Source organism: Cherax quadricarinatus, chromosome 91, assembly GCF_038502225.1.
Source record: "Cherax quadricarinatus isolate ZL_2023a chromosome 91, ASM3850222v1, whole genome shotgun sequence".
Taxonomy (NCBI): Eukaryota; Metazoa; Arthropoda; class Malacostraca; order Decapoda; family Parastacidae; genus Cherax; species Cherax quadricarinatus.
In genome coordinates, this window is record NC_091382.1 from 1,061,539 (window position 1) to 1,079,895 (window position 18,357).

Sequence of the window (18,357 nt, forward strand, 5' to 3'; positions counted from 1 at the left end):
TACACTGCTGCTGAGAGTATTGACCAGGTGTTTACACTGCTGCTGAGAGTATTGACCAGTTGTTTACATTGCTGCTGAGAGTATTGACCAGTTGTTTACACTGCTGCTGAGAGTATTGACCAGTTGTTTACACTGCTGTTGAGAGTATTGACTAGTTGTTTACACTGCTGCTGAGAGTATTGACCAGTTGTTTACACTGCTGCTGAGAGTATTGACCAGTTTGCACTGCTGCTGAGAGTATTGACCAGTTGTTTACACTGCTAATGAGAGTATTGACCAGTTGTTTACACTGCTAATGAGAGTATTGACCAGTTGTTTACACTGCTAGTGAGTATTGACCAGTTGTTTACACTGCTAATGAGAGTATTGACCAGTTGTTTACACTGCTAATGAGAGTATTGACCAGTTGTTTGCCCTCTGGCTGTCATGAGTGTATTGATCGCCTCTCCCCTTTGTCGTGGGGCTGGTTGGTTAGGGAGTGGGGAGGGTGAGCACGGGGAGGATAAGTCTGGGAGGATGGAGGTGGTGGGGGAGACGGGATCTTAGGCTAGAAGGAAGGGGGTGAGGCGGATGCTTGGGATAGATAGAATGGGGTGAGGCAGATGCTTGTGATGGAATGAGCTCAAGCGGATTCTATAAGAAGATGGAATGGGTGAAGTGGGGAGAAAAATGATGGGCAGAGGTGTGTAAAAGCTTAGATGGGTTTAAAAACGAGAGGGAGGGAGTGTAAGATGGCAGAGGAGGGGGAGGGAAGACTGACATGGTAGGAAAATGAACAAGGAGGGAAAGTAAGCGAGAGATGCATGAGAATGATTTTGGAGTTCATAATGAGATTAATCCTCTTATATAGATGGAAGATGCTGAGGAGCACGGAAGAAGGAAATGTGAGGGAGAATGTGGTAGTGGGAGGGAAGTACTGATGGATTAGAACGAGTGACGGAGATGTCAGTGTTGTCTGGTATAGTAAGGCGGGAACACTATTGGTCAGTATTCACAAACACATCTCAGACATCATGTGACTTGACTTCTACATTGTACTTATATATGGAATTTCGCCATCTATGGGAAAGTGATATTTGTCAGTAAATGTAATGTATTTCTTGCCCTCAGAGTTGTTTATATAAAAGTGTGGAAGGTAGCGGAGAACTTAGATCACAGGAGCCTAGGAACTGTGTGGAGGGTAGCGGAGAACTTAGATCACAGGAGCCTAGGAACTGTGTGTGGAGGGTAGCGGAGAACTTAGATCACAGGAGCCTAGGAACTGTGTGTGGAGGGTAGCGGAGAACTTAGATCACAGGAGCCTAGGAACTGTGTGTGGAGGGTAGCGGAGAACTTAGATCACAGGAGCCTAGGAACTGTGTGGAGGGTAGCGGAGAACTTAGATCACAGGAGCCTAGGAACTGTGTGTGGAGGGTAGTGGAGAACTTAGATCACAGGAGCCTAGGAACTGTGTGTGGAGGGTAGCGGAGAACTTAGATCACAGGAGCCTAGGAACTGTGTGTGGAGGGTAGCGGAGAACTTAGATCACAGGAGCCTAGGAACTGTGTGTGGAGGGTAGCGGAGAACTTAGATCACAGGAGCCTAGGAACTGTGTGGAGGGTAGCGGAGAACTTAGATCACAGGAGCCTAGGAACTGTGTGGAGGGTAGCGGAGAACTTAGATCACAGGAGCCTAGGAACTGTGTGTGGAGGGTAGCGGAGAACTTAGATCACAGGAGCCTAGGAACTGTGTGTGGAGGGTAGCGGAGAACTTAGATCACAGGAGCCTAGGAACTGTGTGTGGAGGGTAGCGGAGAACTTAGATCACAGGAGCCTAGGAACTGTGTGGAGGGTAGCGGAGAACTTAGATCACAGGAGCCTAGGAACTGTGTGTGGAGGGTAGTGGAGAACTTAGATCACAGGAGCCTAGGAACTGTGTGTGGAGGGTAGCGGAGAACTTAGATCACAGGAGCCTAGGAACTGTGTGTGGAGGGTAGCAGGGAACTTAGATCACAGGAGCCTAGGAACTGTGTGTGGAGGGTAGCGGAGAACTTAGATCACAGGAGCCTAGGAACTGTGTGGAGGGTAGCGGAGAACTTAGATCACAGGAGCCTAGGAACTGTGTGTGGAGGGTAGTGGAGAACTTAGATCACAGGAGCCTAGGAACTGTGTGTGGAGGGTAGTGGAGAACTTAGATCACAGGAGCCTAGGAACTGTGTGTGGAGGGTAGTGGAGAACTTAGATCACAGGAGCCTAGGAACTGTGTGTGGAGGGTAGTGGAGAACTTAGATCACAGGAGCCTAGGAACTGTGTGTGGAGGGTAGTGGAGAACTTAGATCACAGGAGCCTAGGAACTGTGTGTGGAGGGTAGCGGAGAACTTAGATCACAGGAGCCTAGGAACTGTGTGTGGAGGGTAGCGGAGAACTTAGATCACAGGAGCCTAGGAACTGTGTGTGGAAGGTAGCGGAGAACTTAGATCACAGGAGCCTAGGAACTGTGTGTGGAGGGTAGCGGAGAACTTAGATCACAGGAGCCTAGGAACTGTGTGTGGAGGGTAGCGGAGAACTTAGATCACAGGAGCCTAGGAACTGTGTGTGGAGGGTAGCGGAGAACTTAGATCACAGGAGCCTAGGAACTGTGTGTGGAGGGTAGCGGAGAACTTAGATCACAGGAGCCTAGGAACTGTGTGTGGAGGGTAGCGGGGAACTTAGATCACAGGAGCCTAGGAACTGTGTGTGGAGGGTAGCGGAGAACTTAGATCACAGGAGCCTAGGAACTGTGTGTGGAGGGTAGCGGAGAACTTAGATCACAGGAGCCTAGGAACTGTGTGTGGAGGGTAGCGGAGAACTTAGATCACAGGAGCCTAGGAACTGTGTGTGGAGGGTAGCGGGAGAACTTAGATCACAGGAGCCTAGGAACTGTGTGTGGAGGGTAGCGGAGAACTTAGATCACAGGAGCCTAGGAACTGTGTGTGGAGGGTAGCGGAGAACTTAGATCACAGGAGACTAGGAACTGTGTGTGGAGGGTAGCGGAGAACTTAGATCACAGGAGCCTAGGAACTGTGTGTGGAGGGTAGCGGAGAACTTAGATCACAGGAGCCTAGGAACTGTGTGTGGAAGGTAGCGGAGAACTTAGATCACAGGAGCCTAGGAACTGTGTGTGGAGGGTAGCGGAGAACTTAGATCACAGGAGCCTAGGAACTGTGTGTGGAGGGTAGCGGAGAACTTAGATCACAGGAGCCTAGGAACTGTGTGTGGAGGGTAGCGGAGAACTTAGATCACAGGAGCCTAGGAACTGTGTGTGGAGGGTAGCGGGGAACTTAGATTACAGGAGCCTAGGAACTGTGTGTGGAGGGTAGCGAGGAACTTAGATCACAGGAGCCTAGGAACTGTGTGTGGAGGGTAGCGGGGAACTTAGATCACAGGAGCCTAGGAACTGTGTGTGGAGGGTAGCGGGGAACTTAGATCACAGGAGCCTAGGAACTGTGTGTGGAGGGTAGCGGGGAACTTAGATCACAGGAGCCTAGGAACTGTGTGTGGAGGGTAGCGGGGAACTTAGATCACAGGAGCCTAGGAACTGTGTGTGGAGGGTAGCGGGGAACTTAGATCACATTAGCCTAGGAACTGTGTGTGGAGGGTAGCGGGGAACTTAGATCACAGGAGCCTAGGAACTGTGTGTGGAGGGTAGCGGGGAACTTAGATCACAGGAGCCTAGGAACTGTGTGTGGAGGGTAGCGGAGAACTTAGATCACAGGAGCCTAGGAACTGTGTGTGGAGGGTAGCGGAGAACTTAGATCACAGGAGCCTAGGAACTGTGTGTGGAGGGTAGCGGAGAACTTAGATCACAGGAGCCTAGGAACTGTGTGTGGAGGGTAGCGGAGAACTTAGATCACAGGAGCCTAGGAACTGTGTGTGGAGGGTAGCAGGGAACTTAGATCACAGGAGCCTAGGAACTGTGTGTGGAGGGTAGCGGAGAACTTAGATCACAGGAGCCTAGGAACTGTGTGTGGAGGGTAGCGGAGAACTTAGATCACAGGAGCCTAGGAACTGTGTGTGGAAGGTAGTATTGGAGAACTTAGATCACAGGAGCCTAGGAACTGTGTGTGGAGGGTAGCGGAGAACTTAGATCACAGGAGCCTAGGAACTGTGTGTGGAGGGTAGCGGAGAACTTAGATCACAGGAGCCTAGGAACTGTGTGTGGAAGGTAGCGGGGAACTTAGATCACAGGAGCCTAGGAACTGTGTGTGGAAGGTAGCGGGGAACTTAGATCACAGGAGCCTAGGAACTGTGTGGAGGGTAGTGGAGAACTTAGATCACAGGAGCCTAGGAACTGTGTGGAGGGTATTGGAGAACTTAGATCACAGGAGCCTAGGAACTGTGTGGAGGGTAGCGGAGAACTTAGATCACAGGAACCTAGGAACTGTGTGTGGAGGGTAGCGGAGAACTTAGATCACAGGAGCCTAGGAACTGTGTGTGGAGGGTAGCGGAGAACTTAGATCACAGGAGCCTAGGTTCTAGGCGCTTGTAGATCACAGGAGCCTAGGAACTAGGCGCTTGTAGATCACAGGAGCCTAGGAACTAGGCGCTTGTAGATCACAGGAGCCTAGGAACTAGGCGCTTGTAGATCACAGGAGCCTAGGAACTAGGAGTTGTAGATCACAGGAGCCTAGGAACTAGGAGTTGTAGATCACAGGAGCCTAGGAACTAGGAGCTTATAGGGTTAACAAGAGTAAGTTTTGATGTATATTGTTTGGAGAAGTATATGTCAGAGTATACTCTTAATATTTACTTAAGTATGCTGTAACTTTTATAAGTTCGTGATACCTGCTTGATATGTCTGGTATCTTATTTGAATTATTAAGATTATCTTGGCATACAAGTTACTATATCAACTGTATAGTCTTCAGTAAATCGACAAAGTTCAGTGTTGAAGTGACTGTAAGGCTGACATGTGTTACACCTATGTTGCTGATCATCTGTCAGACTGTCAGAAGTACAGTGGACCCCCGGTTAACGATATTTTTTCACTCCAGAAGTATGTTCAGGTGCCAGTACTGACCGAATTTGTTCCCATAAGGAATATTGTGAAGTAGATTAGTCCATTTCAGACCCCCAAACATACACGTACAAACGCACTTACATAATTGGTCGCATTCGGAGGTGATCGTTATGCGGGGGTCCACTGTACTTGTAACCAAGCCTAAGCTTGGCTACTGTATAACTGAAATTTTCTCTTATACGTTTAAAGATATATTTTTTTCATTAATATTAATGTAAAAAAATTTTAATGTAAAAAAAATTAATTTTGCACCAAAAGAATCTTAGAAAAGTTACCTAACCTTATAAAAAGAGCAATTTATTTTAGCCTAACCCAACTAAATATATTTTACATTTGTTTACAATAATTTAATACTAAATACAGTGAAATATATTTTTTTTCGTTAGGTTATGAATGATTTTGGCGAAATTATTGCATACACAAATTTTCGCTTGTTTTATATGGCAAAATGAGCGTTGCTATTTAAGCCAAGATCGCAAGTTCTGCCTATTCGGCACGACATATATACATACATAAATACATACACAGACACATGAATAACACTTGCGAAGAAGTCTACGGGGTTTTCCTGCCTTGTTTCAGTTACTTCCTTGGGCATTATATATATGTCGAGCAGTATATGTAAAACTGGTCAGTTAGCAAGAACTCGTTTAAAATTAAGTCCTTTCTGAAATTTTCTCTTATACGTTTAAAATGTATTTTTTTTCATTTATGTTAATATAAAAAATAATGATTGTACCAAAGGTATCTTAGAAAACTTATCTAACCTTATTATAACAAGCGCAATTAAATTTAGCCTAATCCAACTAAATATATTTTAGATACATTTACAATAATTCAATAAAGCCAACGAAATATATTTTTGCGTTAAGTACAGAAAGATTTTTGCGAAATTATTTCATTTACAAATTTTCACTTGTCTTATTCGGCAAGAAGAGCGTTGCTATTTAAGCCAAAATCGCAAGTTTTACCTATTCGGCACTATATATATATATATATATATATATATATATATATATATATATATATATATATATATATATATATATACGTAATATAATATATTGAGAGGGCGGAAGGAAAACATAGAGATATGTGTGTAGCAGAGCAGCCTGACTATGGTGAGCATCCAAGACAGTGAGGAGGATGTTGTGCAGGTTAGTGAGTGGTTGCAGCCAGAGAGACTCGTATCGTGAAGCAGGATAGTTGTGCAGGTTAGTGAGTGGTTGCAGCCAGAGAGACTCGTATCGTGAAGCAGGATAGTTGTGCAGGTTAGTGAGTGGTTGCAGCCAGAGAGACTCGTATCGTGAAGCAGGATAGTTGTGCAGGTTAGTGAGTGGTTGCAGCCAGAGAGACTCGTATCGTGAAGCAGGATAGTTGTGCAGGTTAGTGAGTGGTTGCAGCCAGAGAGACTCGTATCGTGAAGCAGGATAGTTGTGTAGGTTAGTGAGTGGTTGCAGCCAGGGAGACTCGTATCGTGAAGCAGGATAGTTGTGCAGGTTAGTGACTGGTTGCAGCCAGGGAGACTCGTATCGTGAAGCAGGATAGTTGTGCAGGTTAGTGACTGGTTGCAGCCAGGGAGACTCGTATCGTGAAACAGGGATACTTGGAACTCTTCCATGTGACCAGCAGACTTGCGGCTCCACCACCAGCAGTAACAGCAGCAGCAGCAGAACTAGACACAGAAGCAGTAGCAATCAGCAACAGTAGAAGTAGCAGCAAAACTAGAAACAGCAGGTCTGCCTCAACAACTACCAACATTTCTCTCTCGTGTGACAGTTGGAATAATAACTGATGAGTGAGTGTTGGACTCCGTCCTGTCCACCTCAAACTTTCAACTATCTGACCCCACACCTTCCTCGGAGTTTTTGTGTCAGAGAGAGAGAGAGAGAGAGAGAGAGAGAGAGAGAGAGAGAGAGAGAGAGAGAGAGAGAGAGAGAGCATTACTTAACCTTCACGTCAATATATATGTCACAAAAATGCACTAAGGGTGTGATTAGTGTAGATTCCTGTAATCTGGCGACCATTATCAACAATGACCAGGAAGGCCAAACAAAACCATTAATTGTCTGGGTTTCACTGTTCCTACTCACCCACCTGAGTAAGGTGGTGTGACTCGCCCACCAGAGTAAGGTTTTGTGACTCACCCACCAGAGTAAGGTGGTGTGACTCACCCACCAGAGTAAGGTGGTGTGACTCACCCACCAGAGTAAGGTGGTGTGACTCACCCACCTGAGTAAGGTGGTGTGACTCACCCACCAGAGTAAGGTGGTGTGACTCACCCACCAGAGTAAGGTGGTGTGACTCACCCACCAAAGGTGGTGTGACTCACCCACCAGAGTAAGGTGGTGTGACTCACCCACCAGAGTAAGGTGGTGTGACTCACCCACCAGAGTAAGGTGGTGTGACTCACCCACCAGAGTAAGGTGGTGTGACTCACCCACCAGAGTAAGGTGGTGTGACTCACCCACCAGAGTAAGGTGGTGTGACTCACCCACCAGAGTAAGGTGGTGTGACTCACCCACCAGAGTAAGGTGGTGTGACTCACCCACCAGAGTAAGGTGGTGTGACTCACCCACCAGAGTAAGGTGGTGTGACTCACCCACCAGAGTAAGGTAGTGTGACTCACCCACCTGAGTAAGGTGGTGTGACTCACCCACCTGAGTAAGGTGGTGTGACACCCACCAGAGCAAGGTGGTGTGACTCGCCCACCTGAGTAAGGTGGTGCGACTCGCCCACCTGAGTAAGGTGGTGCGACTCGCCCACCTGAGTAAGGTGGTGCGACTCGCCCACCTGAGTAAGGTGGTGCGACTCGCCCACCAGAGTAAGGTGGTGTGACTCACCCACCTGAGTAAGGTGGTGTGACTCACCCACCTGAGCAAGGAGGTGTGACTCGCCCACCTGAGTAAGGTGGTGTGACTCACCCACCAGAGCAAGATGGTGTGACTCGCCAACCTGAGTAAGGTGGTGTGACTCACCCACCTGAGTAAGGAGGTGTGACTCACCCACCTGAGTAAGGTGGTGTGACTCACCCACCTGAGTAAGGTGGTGTGACCCACCAGAGCAAGATGGTGTGACTCACCAACCTGAGTAAGGTGGTGTGACTCACCCACCTGAGTAAGGTGGTGTGACTCACCAACCTGAGTAAGGTGGTGTGACTCACCCACCTGAGTAAGGTGGTGTGACTCACCAACCTAAGTATGGTACCCTCCAACACTAATGTACTCTGTGTCGCACTCAACTGGTTTCACTCGTTTAGGTGTACTCACGTAGCTGTACTCGGGTAGTTGAGCTCTTTGAAACACTGCTGGAACAAGTGTAGAAGCCTTCAAGAGGAAACTGAACAAGTGCCAGATCAGCCAGGCTGTGATGGATATGTGGGCCATCTGCAGCAACAGCCTGGTTGACCAAGGAAACACCACACGAGCTTAGTCACAAACTGGTTACAGATGTATCACAGGGGTTGTATAGTCTTGCAGTACGGGTGTTGAATGTGTTTTGTTTTGTGCCCATGGTGTCCCTTTCTTGTGCCCATGGTGTCCCTTTCTTGTGCCAATAGTGTCCCTTTCTTGTACCCATGGTGTCCCTTTCTTGTGCCCATAGTTTCCCTTGTGCCCATAGTGTCCCTTGTGCCCATAGTGTCCCTTGTGCCAATAGTGTCCCCTGCTTTGTACCCATGTCACCCCTTTTTTCACCCTGTTACTGTTTTACACTTCCTCTCTTATTTCTCACTCTGGTACGTTGCTTTAGTATTGTGTATATCTGAGTCCAGCCTCTCCAGTATCTTCCTTGTGTACATCACAGACCTCCATATCTGGCTACCTTGCAGTGCTCTGGATATCTGGCTAGCTCTTAGACTGGGTATGTAGCTTCAGCCTAGATATCTCCCTGACAGGCTTTGTGCCGGTTGGCTGGCATGGGTATCTAGTTGGCTAGTAGCCAGGGTAACTAGCTAGTTAACTGGCTGTGTGTTAGCTGGCTGGTATGGATATCTAGTTGGCTAGTGGCCAGGGTATCTAGCTAGTTAACTGCCTGTATACCGGCTGGCTGGCATGGTTTTCTAATTGACTAGCAGCTAGGGTATCTAGGTGGTTAACTGGCTGTGTGCCGGCTGGCCGGCACGGGCATCTAGTTGGCTAGTAGCCAGGATATCTAGCTAGTTAACTGGCTGTGTGTTAGCTGGCTGGTATGGATATCTAGTTGGCTAGTGGCCAGGGTATCTAGCTAGTTAACTGGCTGTGTGCCGGCTGGCTGGCCTGGGTATCTTGCTGGCTGGCTAGCTGGCTGGAGGGTTGAACGGAGCTACAGATCAATAGAAGAGCATTGCGCCTGACACGCTGGAACCTGCGCTGTGAGTGTGTGTGAGAGAGAGAGAGAATGTGTGTGTGTGTGTGTGTGTTTGTGTGTGTGTGTGTGATGATGACAGTATGTGGTAGCTCCAGCCACGGTCCAGGGCCGTGCTTCTCCACTCTGCACGTCTCGCACACTCGTCTCCAACGGCAACAGCATCACCAACACTCCAGTCAATTGTTGTTGTATGGATCTACCACTGATGGAGTATGCGCGCCGTAGTTCTACGTTTGGAAGCTGCGTTTAACCTCCTACCGGAGTTCAAGACCGAACCAGTGTCAAAGGGACATACCTCTCTATCCTTCTAAATTCAGGGGCATCGCCCCTAAAATCTATGGGTTGGTGTGAATAGGGAAAGGTTGGATGTGTGGGTAAGGGTGCCGGATAATCCATCCTCCGCCACCTGTCTTCCTTCACCATGATACCAGTTACAGTGTGACATACACCCATCTCTCCCTCCTCTCTCCATCACAAGGTAAGTGATTCTCCATCACTCTTCTCCCTCCCACGGGCTCTTTCCCTGCTGGATATATTGTGCAAGACGTTGAAAATACTTGAGACATGAAAGTCGGTGTAGGAACCGAGACCCCCAGCTGACAACAGTGCTAACACCAGCTGACAACACTGCTGACACCAGCTGAGTGAAGCTTCGGGACCTACTGATTTTTTTACAGTATGGCACCAGAGGGAAGCTACAGATGGTTACCCTGTGCAACTGTGCAACAGATGGTTTCCCCTGATACACAGATTGGCACCGTTTGAAAGTAAGTCTCAGATGGGTACTTCTTAAATGGACAAAAACTGTCGCCTTGCCTGACAGATGGTATTCCTGTAAATCGAAAGGTAATCACAGATGGTTACCATGTAGCTGGTTAACTACCGGTTAAACAGGTACTGTTCAGAAGTCACTTACAGATGGTTACTTTCTATATTGTTATACACGTGTCTATAGAAAGGTGTTACAGATGGTTACCATGTAACTAGTGACATTAATTACCTGCAGAGCTGGTTAAAGATAGTTACGTGATATTTCAATTACCATTAGTGTTGCAGATGGTTAAGTTACTATTCCCGTGTACGTCGTTACTATTCTCGTGTACGTCGTCACTGTACCCATGTACGTCAAGTTATTGTACCCGTGTACGTCAAGTTATTGTACTCATGTACGTCAAGTTACTGTACCCGTGTACGTAAAGTTATTTGTCACCATCGTAAGAAAGTGATGATTCTCTCTCACTCTCTTCCCTTCTCTCTCTCTCCCTCTCTCTCCCCCTCCCTCTCCCCGTCCCTCTCCCCCTCTCTCTCTGCCTCCCCTTCCTTCTCCCCTCTCCCTGGAATGAACACGCGCCTGTGCCTCAACCAGCTGACTGGTTTCATTGCACATGTCTGACTGCCACCCCTTGCTGGCGTGTGTGTGTGTGTGTGTGTGTGTGTGTGTGTGTGTGTGTGTGTGTGTGTGTGTGTGTGTGTGTGTGTGTGTGTGTGTGTGTAATGGGGAGGTACCACCACAGTTTAGGAGAAGACAATGTGCTTCAGGAAGAATGCTAGACCAGATGAACTATGAGGTTTGAGGAAGGTTTGGGAATGTTTCGACCAAGGGGGTATATATTGAAACATGTCAGTGAACGATATTTCGAGAAAGATGACCTTTTTTGTTGCATTTATGGATTTAAATTATAAAGTGGATAGGGGAGCACTGAGGCAGATGTTGCAAGTATATGAAGTAAGTGGTAGGCTACTGAACACGGTAGATAGTTTGTGTTTATAGTGAGGATCAGAGTATGTAGGGTAGAGGGGGAATTATTTTCCAGGAAAGGTAGGCCTTAGACAGGGATAAAGGTAGGTCGTAGACAGGGATGAAGGTAGGTCTTAGGCAGGGATATTTGGTGTCAGCATGGTTTAACGTGTTTATAAATAATGCTTTTAAAAGAAGTGTGTGCTAGGATGTTAGGGAGAGATGCGGGATTAAAATGTGAAGAATGTTACAGAAGGAGAGTTGTCACAGTTGTTTTTTGCTGATGATTCTGTGCCTTTGGGAGATTCTGATAAAAAAAAATACTTGGCAGTGAAAGGTTGGATATAAAGATTGGAGGGAGTGTAGAGGAACTGAATGTGTTAAGATATTTGGGAGTAGACTTGGCAGTAGACTGGTCTGTGGAAAAATGAGCTAAACTATAGAATTTACGAGGGAAAATGTGTGGTGCATTGAAACATCTGTGGATACAGAAAAGAACTCATCCATATAGACAAGGGAGAATTTGTTAGATAAAAGGACACTAAGTGCAACAAATGTGACGTTTTATTGTGGTAATGTTTCGCTCCTGGAGCTTTGTCAAGCTGTAACAGCTTGATAAAGCTCCTGGAGAGCGAAACGGCCACAATAAAATGTCACGCTAGTTGTACGTGTGTCCTTTTACCTAACATATTATCGATAATTCTACCAACATTAATACTAGGGAGAATTTACCATAGTAGTGGCACCAATACTGTTGTAGGGATGTGAAGCATGGGTTTTAAATGTTGCTGTCAGGAGGAGTCCGTTTGTCCCTTCCTTCTCACAGCCTGTTTGTCCCTTCCTTCTCACAACCTGTTTGTCCCTTCCTTCTCACAACCTGTTTGTCCCTTCCTTCTCACAACCTGTTTGTCCCTTCCTTCTCACAACCTGTTTGTCCCTTCCTTCTCACAACCTGTTTGTCCCTTCCTTCTCACAACCTGTTTGTCCCTTCCTTCTCACAACCTGTTTGTCCCTTCCTTCTCACAACCTGTTTGTCCCTTCCTTCTCACAACCTGTTTGTCCCTTCCTTCTCACAGCCTGTTCGTCCCTGCCTTCTCACAGCCTGTTTGTCCCTTCCTTCTCACAATCTGTTCGTCCCTTCTCACAACCTGTTTATCCCTTCTCACAGCCTGTTTGTCCCTTCCTTCTCACAGCCTGCTTGTCCCTTCCTTCTCACAATCTGTTTGTCTCTTCTCACAACCTGTTTGTCCCTTCTCACAACCTGTTTGTCCCTTCTCACAACCTGTTTGTTCCTTCTCACAGCCTGTTTGTCCCTTCCTTCTCACAGCCTGCTTGTCCCTTCCTTCTCATAACCTGTTCGTCCCTTCTCACAACCTGTTCGTCCCTTCTCACAACCTGTTCGTCTCTACTCACAACCTGTTCGTCGGTTCGTTCTGGTCCAGTCTTCAGTTACAATGGTTGTGTTGTTTGGATTGTGTTTGTTCAGTTTCGCTTCTACAGTTACATTCGCCACGTTCTCCAGCTCAAGACTCCACATTTACCAGTCATTAAGTCAGCCAATGCGAACTATCGCTGGCGGTAATATCTAAACTTGAGACGAACTCTTGTGGGTTAAAATATAAATTTATCCATAACTCGACATCATTAGTATTAATGAAGATCACAAAGTTAATAATCCCTAAGTCACGATCAGTAGTGGGAGTTAAGGTTTAGGCAGTGTTTGCTTTGTCAGGAGCAATATAGACTAAGGTTAGGTTATATATCATCATACCTTTGATGAGTTTCTAGTGCTTTTCTGCTCCCGAAACCCGGCCATGGGCCTGGCTAGGTTAGGTCAGGTGTGTCAGGAAACAGGACAAGTGTTTCCTGACGCGAGTCTTAGTTATATGATAACCCACATCTGGAACTTTTCATCATCTAACCGAGACCTTCCGCTGGCGTAAGGTCCACCCCCTTTAAAAATTATGGTGATAATTTTTACCCTGGTGTAAGTCATGTGCTGGACTCAGTTCTTGGACCTTTTTGTCATGGGACCTAAGTTATGCCCACGATTTTTAGTGCATGTGCATCTTTGGGTATTGTCCGTAGCTGTGGTAAAGGTACCTCTGGGCATGATAAATGAGGCATATGTGTAACACTTGGGTATCTTATTCTGAAGACGTTTCGCCAACCAGTGGATTTATTAGTTCAATACAGAGGATACTTAAACGTATTGAAACTGGAGAGAATGGAAGATATTGTAATCAGTCCCTCAGTGGCATAACTGAAGGAGTTCTCCGCTGTAGAGTTGATGAATCTGAAGCACAGGCAGGTAGACGGTCGCTCCTAGAGGAATGAGGCGAGGTGTAATAGTTGAAGGTATCATCACCGCGGGTGGGGCCCTCTAGTTGGAATAAGTCATGCCCAGAAGGTTAGACATGTTGAGGGCGGTGTTCTCTGTACCTGTGTACCATAGTGTAGCTGTGTCACTCGGCTATGTTAGCAGTCATGGTATGCAATACACAGACATCTATTTGTTTATCAGCTTGCTGGTATTGTATACCATAACTGCTGTTAGAAGCTGGGGTATATGTACCTCTGGGTATTGTTAGAAGCTGGGGTTTGAGAACAAGGTACAAAGACCCCTGCCTTCCTTCCTTTAATAGGGGTGTGGGTACCTTAATGTATGTTTCATCAAACACTCGCCCCACCCCTCACTATCGTCTCCTATCCCTCTCTCTTCCAGTGCTCATCAGCCTTACTTATCAGTTATCACGTTATAATAACCCCCATAATTCTTTTTACCCTATGTTTATTGATTATTCATTTTTACATCTATCCTCCTGTTTCATCCTTTCTTATCTTCCTGGAGCCTCTGCAGGAGAGAGGAGCAGCAAACTCCTGGGAAGGTCCCACTTCACCTCCTGCTGCTTCTCCTTGATGAGTCTCGACTCATCAAGGGAAGGTTTTAGGGGTTCTTATTGAAGTTCGGTGTTACCAAAGAGTTAACAGTGTTTGAATTGTTGTTAGAATTTGTTAGTGGTGTCAATGTGTTGTTAGTGATGGTGCAGAGTTCTTAGTTGTTAGCGGTGTCAATGTGTTAGTGATGGTGAAGGGTTTTTAGAAGTTGTTAGTGGTGTCAGTGTGTTGTTAGTGATGGTGCAGGGTTCTTAGTTGTTAGTGGTGTCAGTGTGTTAGTGATGGTGAAGGTTTCTTAGAAGTTGTTAGTGGTCTCAGTGTGTTGTTAGTGATGGTGAAGGGTTCTTAGTTGTTAGTGGTGTCAGTGTGTTGTTAGTGATGGTGCAGGGTTCTTAGTTGTTAGTGGTGTCAGTGTGTTGTTAGTGATGGTGCAGGGTTCTTAGTTGTTAGTGGTGTCAGTGTGTTAGTGATGGTGAAGGGTTTTTAGAAGTTGTTAGTGGTGTCAGTGTGTTGTTAGTGATGGTGAAGGGTTCTTAGAAGTTGTTAGTGGTGTCAGCGTGTTGTTAGTGATGGTGAAGGGTTCTTAGAAGTTGTTAGTGGTCTCAGTGTGTTGTTAGTGATGGTGAAGGGTTCTTAGAAGTTGTTAGTGGTGTCAATGTGTTGTTAGTGATGGTGCAGGGTTCTTAGTTGTTAGTGGTGTCAGTGTGTTAGTGATGGTGAAGGGTTTTTAGAAGTTGTTAGTGGTGTCAGTGTGTTGTTAGTGATGGTGCAGGGTTCTTAGAAGTTGTTAGTGGTGTCAATGTGTTGTTAGTGATGGTGAAGGGTTCTTAGAAGTTGATAGTGGTGTAAGTGTGTTAGTGATGGTGGAGGGTTCTTAGTTGTTAGCGGTGTTGGGTCTCTGTACTCAAGTGTTTTGGTAATACTAATTTGTTTTTCTTCAGAACACCTAATTAGGTTGGTAGACAAAAACCATCCAGGGAAGTACTACCCTCCCTTTATGAGACACATACTAGATAGTAGGTAGACTACAACCATCCAGGGAAGTACTACCCTCCCTTTATGAGACACATAATAGATAGCAGGTAGACAACCATCCAGGGAAGTACTACCCTCCCTTTATGAGACACATACTAGATAGTAGGTTGACTACAACCATCCAGGGAAGTACTACCCTCCCTTTATGAGACACATACTAGATAGTAGGTTGACTACAACCATCCAGGGAAGTACTACCCTCCCTTTATGGGACACATACTAGATAGTAGGTAGACTACAACCATCCAGGGAAGTACTACCCTCCCTTTATGAGAGACATACTAGATAGTAGGTAGACTACAACCATCCAGGGAAGTACTACCCTCCCTTTATGAGACACATACTTGATAGTAGGTAGACTACAACCATCCAGAGAGGTACTACTCTACGAGTGTGAAGAAGGGTATTAAAAGTTCTGCACCTTGGCAAGATAATGTCTCTCGTGAGCGTGTTATAATAACAGACCAATCTTATAATTTCAATTTAGATTCAGTATAGCATTAGTTCTCCCGTGTTTATTCTTATTCTCCTTTCAAATGTAGGAAGCGTAGGCTCAGAGTGGGCCGCAGGAGCCATGATTCTCAGAGTGGGCCGCAGGAGCCATGATTCTCAGAGTGGGCCGCAGGAGCCATGATTCTCAGAGTGGGCCGCAGGAGCCATGATTCTCAGAGTGGGCCGCAGGAGCCATGATTCTCAGAGTGGGCCGCAGGAGCCATGATTCTCAGAGTGGGCCGCAGGAGCCATGATTCTCAGAGTGGGCCGCAGGAGCCATGATTCTCAGAGTGGGCCGCAGGAGCCATGATTCTCAGAGTGGGCCGCAGGAGCCATGATTCTCAGAGCTAGTGACCAGGTTGTTATTGATAATGTAAGGTAACCATCAGATCACCTACACGCTCGGAGATGTTACCCCTGCTCTAGTACCCTCTAAATTCTGCGTACCCGAGCTTGAGACTGTGTACTTTAATAATAGAGTGAAGAGGATGGAGGGATGGTAGTGGCTGTGTCAGCAGACGCTTCTGGGAGGAAGTTCAGCCTCGATGTTCTCCTTTAACTCTTGTTATTGTGTTCAAGTAGTGTTTATGGTGGAGTGTTGGTGTTGGTGGAGTGTTGGTGTTGGTGGAGTGTTGGTGTTGGAGTGTTGGTGTTGGTGGAGTGTTGGTGTTGGTGGAGTGTTGGTGTTGCTGTGTGTGTGTACTCACCTAGTTGTGGTTGCAGAGGTCCAGTCACAGCTCCTGGCCGTGTGTGTGTGTGTGTGTGTGTGTGTGTGTGTGTGTGTGTGTGTGTGTGTGTACTCACCTAGTTGTGGTTGCAGAGGTCCAGTCACAGCTCCTGGCCGTGTGTGTGTGTGTGTGTGTGTGTGTGTGTGTGTGTGTGTGTGTGTGTGTGTGTACTCACCTAGTTGTGGTTGCAGAGGTCCAGTCACAGCTCCTGGCCGTGTGTGTGTGTGTGTGTGTGTGTGTGTGTGTGTGTGTGTGTGTGTGTGTGTACTCACCTAGTTGTGGTTGTAGAGGTCCAGTCACAGCTCCTGGCCGTGTGTGTGTTTTAGACTAAATAATATTGAAGTGGTGGCGTTAGGTTGGATGTGTTTTGGCTAAGTAACAATAATAATAATAACGGTAAATTATTAGTGTTAGCTACCCCATAGTTATCTCCTATGTTAGGAGGGGTTGAGCCTTAGCTCCTGGCCTAGCTTACTTCTTATCAACCTGTTTTACTCATTCTTAGCTTCTAGGTCTTGATCATACCTACTGTTAAAGCTGTGTATGATGTTTGCTGGAATTAACTAGACCTGCTGTGTAGAGATGCTGTTGTTGCTGCTGGTGCCGGCGCTGCTGCTGCTGCTGTCATGTACTAGGCTTTAACTATTGATCCTGGACGAGTGTGAAGAGGCGCTGTTGCTGCATCTGCTGCTGTTGCTACTGCTGTTTTTCTTATTGCTGTTTTTTTATATTCTTGTTTCTGCTGTCATTTACTGGTTTTAGCGATCTTACGAACCTACAGTTGTGTGAAGAGCCGCCACCGTCGCTGCTGCTACTGCTGCTGCTACTGCTGCTGCTGCTGCTGCTGCTGCTGCTGCTGCTACTGCTGCTGCTGCTGCTGCTGCTGCTGCTACTGCTGCTGCTGCTACTGCTACTGCTTCTACTGCTATTGCTGCCTGCTGACAGCAGCAGCACGCTACGCAGCAGCAGCGCTGCAGCAGCTGCCGGCAGCAGCAGCGCAGCAGCAGCAGCCGCAGCAGCCAGCAGCGCTGCTGCTAGCCAGCTGCTGCATTGCCGCAGCAGCAGCTGGCTGCTGCAAGCAGCAGCAGCGCCAGCAGCAGCAGCATGCACCGCTGTGCGCAGCTGCTGGCCAACAGTTGCTGCCTGCTGCTGCGCCGCTGCAGCAGCTGCGTCGCAGCAGCTCGCGCAGCACGCTTGCGGCTGCGCCGGCTGTTTGGCACAGCTGCTGCTTGCTGCTGGTACCTTTGCTGCTGCTGCTGCTTACACACGCAGCGGCACAGCAGCACGCTGCTGCTGCTGCACACGCTGCTGCTGCTGCGCCAATTGCAATGCAGCAGCAGCGCTGCCATGCGGCAGCAGCCGTTTGCTGCAGCTGTTGCCATGGCACGCTGCTTGCAGCTAGCTGCTTGCTACAGCGCTGTTACAGCAATGGCGGCAGTAACACAGCTGTTGCTGCAAGCGCAGCAGCAACCAGCTGCTGCTGCAAGCACGCAGCTTCTGCTGCTGCAGCAGCTGCTGCTGCTGCTAGCTGCAGCTGCTAGCAGCAGCTGCTGCTTAGCAGCAACAGCCACTGCTGCTGCTGCTGCTGCTGTGGTGTAGTCTGACACTTACTGACAGCGTACACTACAGTCATCACAGTCAAGTTGTATTAAGCACTTTTTGGTGGCCTCTTCTCTTCCTGGCACTCAAGGGGGGCTTCTCCCTGGCACTCAAGGGGGCTTCTACCCCTGGCACTCAAGGTAGGTGGGCCCCCTCTTCCTCCTACCACTCAAGGGGGCTTCTTTCCCTGGCACTCAGCAAGGGGAGAATTTAGCAGAAACATCATAACACGCTTGGCACTGTGTTTGGTCTTGTCACTGTGCGTGGCACTGTACTTTCACTGCTTGGCACTGTGCTTCTCTTCACTTCATCTGGTAAGAATTAAACTTCCTACTCCGTTATTTGAGTTTATCGCACTGGTTTAGCGTGTCTCTTGAGTTTAACATGTGACGTCACACTGGTGTGTGCTTGGTTTAACATGTGACGTCACACTGGTGTGTGCTGGGTTTAACATGTGACGTCACACTGGTGTGTGCTGGGTTT

General features: G+C 47.5%; 1 protein-coding gene across 11 annotated transcripts in view; it reads left to right on the forward strand.

The window, feature by feature from the left end:
• The first annotated feature begins 9,466 nt into the window (after nucleotides 1-9,466).
• dop (microtubule-associated serine/threonine (MAST) protein kinase dop) overlaps nucleotides 9,467-18,357 on the forward strand; it is a 227,401-nt gene continuing 218,510 nt past the window's right edge. For 5 of the 11 annotated variants that reach the window (XM_070104302.1, XM_070104307.1, XM_053800069.2 and 2 more), the window contains exon 1: nucleotides 9,467-9,862. The gene's annotated coding sequence lies outside the window, so the exon portion shown is untranslated. The remainder of the gene's footprint in view (nucleotides 9,863-18,357) is intronic. The other 6 variants (XM_070104301.1, XM_070104306.1, XM_070104303.1 and 3 more) reach the window with 2 other exon arrangements.